This window comes from Mya arenaria, chromosome 9, assembly GCF_026914265.1.
Source record: "Mya arenaria isolate MELC-2E11 chromosome 9, ASM2691426v1".
NCBI classification, from domain to species: domain Eukaryota; kingdom Metazoa; phylum Mollusca; class Bivalvia; order Myida; family Myidae; genus Mya; species Mya arenaria.
The window spans coordinates 59,005,642-59,011,052 of NC_069130.1; the positions used below are offsets into that span (position 1 = coordinate 59,005,642).

The window sequence follows — 5,411 nt, forward strand, 5'->3', positions numbered from 1 at the left end:
AATTTGTCATTGGATCCTTATCGTGCTTATAGTTATAAATTTTAATATTTGTGCATATTTTTCCATTTTTCATGGTTTAAAGAGTTTAGCACGTTGCGCGTCTGATACATACTCCATGAGCGATATAAGGACTCAATTAACCAGAGATACAACCAAAGGGCTTGCAGCCTCTTTATAAAAATGAGCTTATTTTGCAAAAATTGGGTAAACTGTTAAGAACGGTAACCCCGCCGGAGGGTTTTGGGGTACCGCTTATAAACGCATATTAGACGTTTTTGTGTTAACGGTGCTCTAGGTTATTTTTCGTTGGGTTAAATAAAATAGAAAAACAGGCGGCAAATTCGGACAAAATGGTCGACCCAGTTGTCTATCCTTAATTATGATCGGACCTGCTTGAGGCCATAAGAATTATTAATGTCGTTCATCTTTGTCGTGATATTTTTTTTTACTTTTATGTTATAAAAGGAATGGCAATATTACTATATTATAGTATATTCCATACTTTTTAAGGAGTCTGTCATGAATTATTTTAATGCAACGTTTATAAATACGTTGAAACTGTTGTCTATCACAGATTATTAAATTATTTAGCTTGACGAATAGGCTATTGAGCAAACAGATTTTAGGCTTAAAAGTATCACGATTATCAAACTGTTGTCCGCATCTCAATAATATGTACCTTTACGAAGTTGTTAGTGTCTATCAAAGAAATATTTTAATTGATATTTATGTATGTCATACAAAAATAACCCTATCATATACCATTTCTTTTATAGACATTTGAAGGTAAATATTAACAAAATCAATTGATATATTTTAATTTTTGCATCAAATATGTTCTTTGATAATTTAAAGAAAAGTACATTGATCAAACAAGTGTAAGTGAGAAAGAAATAGAATTGGCTTCAATTGCCAATCAATAATTTTTGCTCACAGTCTGCAGTCTATCACAGATCAATGAGCAATTGCAATGACCAACAGTTAACACAAACGGGTCCGTGGGAGGGGGGATGGCACACCCGGCACATGCCCCATCACTAAAGTCGTCAAAGTTTGCATTCTATCTCAAAGGAGTGGTAACTAATAAACTACACCTTTCAAATGCCATCATGTGCAGGCGACATGAACTCATGAAAACAACAAATTCAAACAGCGCAACTTCCTTTAATTATGTCCTCTTGATGTTTCTTCATCCGTAAATAAACAACAGTTTCCTCGTCTTCCAACAATTTCCAATACTGGTGAAAATGTATCCATCATCCGTGTGATATTTGTTGAAAACAAGAAAAGCATACATGCCATAAAACTAAGAAATAATTATTTTCTCCAGTCTTGTAGCAGAACGCTATCCTTGAATATGTGCCATGAAGTCAATATCACCACTACTTGAAGGCCACCGATGTGTTATGTTCACTTGTATGTCTTTCTGATTTCTTCACAAATTGCTTACGTCTAGCGGACCCTTTGGGGGAGGGGTACGCACCTTTGGTATGTCCTCTCTTGGGGAGCGGAGTACGCCCCTTAGGTATGCCCTCTCTTGGGGAGCGGAGTACGCCCCTTAGGTATGCCCTCTCTCACGTCTAATCCTGAACTCTCCCCTGCTTTTAAGATAAACTTTCATAACAAGTATCACTTATTAACTTATTATTATAATAAAATTCATTAAACTTATCTTGAAACCATGTGATGGCAGATAAACAATGGTTAAAGTTAAATGAACAGTAATGTTCATTTCTATTTTTTTATTGATAAGATTAATCCCAGTATGAAAGATTCATTTTATATTAGAAAATATATAAAATATATACGTTTAGGAAAGACAATTAAGAAAACCATGTTTTATGATAGACAATATTTCTTTATGTTAATGAAACATAAGAAAAAATATTCTTATTGTCTATCAAGAAATATATTTCTTATTGTCTATCATGAAAAATATTTCGTACTGTCTATCAAGAATTGTTTTTATTATTGCCTATCATGAAATATTTTCTAACTGTCTTAGTATCATAAATATTATCATATTTTATGATAGACAATAAGAATTTTTTTAATATATCTTATAAATTGTCTATCATGAATTGTTTTTATTATTGTCTGTCATGAAATATTTTTCTCTCTATCATAAATTTTAATACATATATTTAATTCAAAATAGTTCTTATTGTCTATCATGAAATTTTTTCTTACTGTCTATCTGATAGTATTTTCATTATTATCTATCATGAAATATATTTCTTACTGTCTATCATACATTTTAATAAATATATTTATGATAGACAATACGAATTTTTTATACATAATTACAGTAAAGCAAAAACATGATGGACTGTAAGAAACTTACTACTTGTGTTTTCATTTAATTATAGGACAAATAAGAAAAATATAAATAATTCTTATTGTCTATCATAAAACCCAACATATTTTACGATAGATAATAAGAAATAATCTGGATAAACAGCTAAAGTTCAACATTTCAAGAATAATATTTTACGATAGACAAGAGGAACAAATCTATAAAGCGTTGATCATGATAGATAATATGACAAATAAGACCACTATTTTATGCTTCAACTACGAAATTTTCATAATTTATTTTCAAGATAGACACCAAAAATGTGTTTCTCCTTTGTTGACTCTCGTTTATAAACTCGAAGTTAGAGCAATATTAAAATCATTACCAAGATTTCCAAATCCTTTAAGCGAAGACCATGACACCAAACGAGTTGTCGTCTCAATTTCATGTGTTCGAATCGCATCCAGAGCCTCCAATAAACTTTTTTGCATGGTCGCCGCCATGTTGAATCACCTTAAACGACCAATTTACGGTAGTCGAGCTATTTTACATTATATTAATAATTGTGATGCCCAATAAGAGGTCGTATAACAATCTGAGATAGACAATGGCATCGACGGGACAAAATCAGTAAATCACTTTTTCATTTAATTGAACGGTTTCCCGTTATACCGCCCTTATCATTTCTTTTCAACATGACCCGGCTTGTCAGTGAACTGAGTGGTACATGTCAGCGACATTGTCATGCCATAGAATAACAAGGCTTGTTGACAACTTCATTCATGCAACATCGGCGCACACAAAACTAAATCAAGATTGATACTAATCCTTTGAATCTTACTTTCTTGTGTACAGCTCGTGGGTTATACCTAACGTAGTCCATACAACCTGCTGCATAGTCTTGACGATTTTGCTTTGTTTTGGTGACTACAGGCAAACTAATGAATCATTGAACAGTTGAATGTCCAAATGTTATCCAAGTTCCTGTAACGCGCATTTGTGTGGATACACCAAATTTGTCTGTCAAAATGATTGCAAAATTAATAGAAGCCCTTTAAGCCTTTTGGAATATTGAACTTTTGAGTGTTATTTTGAATGGATTTCGAGTAGATTCCAGTTCAACTGGGCAGCAGTCCCCATAAGTAACCTGTTCATAAACAAACTGTGTAAGAATTGGTGCTGCAGATAGGTATTCTGTCTATAGATTTGTGTAACCCATTTATTTTTATTATGGGGACTGCTTGTCTCGAAGTGACCCCTTATATTTATGATAATAGACCAGGTAAACATCAGATCCAAGCTTCAAATAACTTTTTATGTAAATTTTATTATACGCCCTTATGTAATTTCGTGATTTGTAGTGTTCATGTTAGTTTTATTCACCAGGTATGATGTTTTTAAAGCTTCCATGACTAAAATTGTCGCTTTTTGTAATTCTGGTGTCTCACACAAATGTAGGGGTTTGATCAAAAAGAAGTCAATGAGGCAGGGCATGCTACTTAAGTAAACAGAACTATGTTTAACCATTTTATATTTGATATAATTTATTTGTAGGTGTATATGAACATGTATTGTTTGTTACTCATCAGGGCTTTTTTCAGCTGTTATTAGCCATTATTTTCTCTATTCCTAATGCCAAAAGTTCATATTTTTACAATATGAAGCTTAAGAAAAAAGGTTTAATTTGGCCCGTAATTGACACAAAAAGATACTTTCAGTTTTAAATAGCAATTTTAACTTTTTTTGTGTATTACAAATCTGTAGTAAAGAATTATACAGTGCACATAATATATATATTGCTTTCAGAACCAAGATGAACAGAGAAAGCAAGCTACTGACGCAGTTTTAAGAATGGACAACATAAGAAATACACTTCAACTTACAGTCGTCCCATTCAGCACCACTATATCCATATAAGTTAAAAGTGTATGTTCCTTTTGCTGCTAAGATGTTGGTGATAATTTCTGTAGTGTAATTTCAGTTAAAAAATAAAGATCTTCTTGAACAAACCCTTATACTTAATGTCTAGTTAGTACTCAATCTCTATTTAGTAGATGTTCATGTCATATTATATTAAAAAGATAATTACCATAACACCCTTAAATAGAATGAACATACACCCCCACCAACTGCCACCCATCCTGGTATAATAAAGTCCACAATTTGTACAGGCATTATGCTTGATTAATTCTTATGCTTGCCTTATCACAGTTTAGGTGATTCTCTTAAGTTTTGTATTCCTTTTACTGATGGAAGCTATTGCTTTACGCTTTGCATAATCAAACTCAAATTTGCTTCCTTGAATATGGTACAGTTTTTGTATTTTCTGTATCTTACACAATGAAGTGAAAAATAAGCCCACTCGGTGATTCACTGAAAATACAGCAAAAGGCGGAACAATCGTGTTTTGTGACTGATATCAACGAACAAAGAATAACGACATTTTAACGTGCGTTTTGAAAAGATGTTATGATAGAACAGATTGTTTCGACATATAAATGAGTAAGAGTATTGATGTACCTGTATTTTTTGGATTGTTTTGTAAAAATAATATGGTTGCTTTAAAAATAAATGGGCTGATTTCCAAAGTATGCTTTACATTTTTGTTCTGCTTTTCAGGTTGTGGAAAGGGCCATGAGCTGCAATTTGACAATGGGTGACATAGCATGTAAAGTCTACAGAGTAAGTCCTGCAAATTACAAGAGATTATAACCACACAAAGTCTTACCACTATGAAGTTGTACCATATTGATTTAGAGGAGTCGTCCAATATGTATATTAGATAGTAAAACATAAGTGAAGATGAAGATAATCGGTTTGGCCCTAGAGACCCTTTATTTGTGAAGCATGAGGGTCACAGCACCCCAGCAAAAAAGAGGGGGGGGGGGAAACCATGATACTCTAGCGCTGGACGCACCAATAAACTTTACTTTCTCAATAACATTATCATATAACAAAACAATGTTATAACAATGCAAGATATAGTTGTTACCTGATTTCGCGTATACCATCGGCATTTTCAACTTGTGTGCAATCTAAAGCAGTTTTATTATATACAGCTGCGTCAGATGTGTAGTTTTATTATTCCTTTTCAGAAAACTGTTTTATCAACTGC

General features: G+C 32.7%; 1 long non-coding RNA gene across 2 annotated transcripts; it reads right to left on the reverse strand.

Annotated features, from left to right (window-relative positions):
* Positions 1-1,097: 1,097 nt before the first annotated feature.
* On the reverse strand, positions 1,098-4,470 carry LOC128245702 (uncharacterized). 2 transcript variants are annotated; one of them, XR_008263222.1, is made up of 3 exons: positions 4,386-4,470; positions 2,682-2,809; positions 1,098-1,598 (listed from the first exon to the last, which is right to left on the reverse strand). It is a non-coding gene; the product is annotated as an uncharacterized LOC128245702 (long non-coding RNA). The 2 variants fall into 2 exon arrangements; XR_008263223.1 differs by lacking the exon at positions 4,386-4,470 and adding an exon at positions 4,180-4,251.
* Between the last annotated feature and the right edge of the window lie 941 nt (positions 4,471-5,411).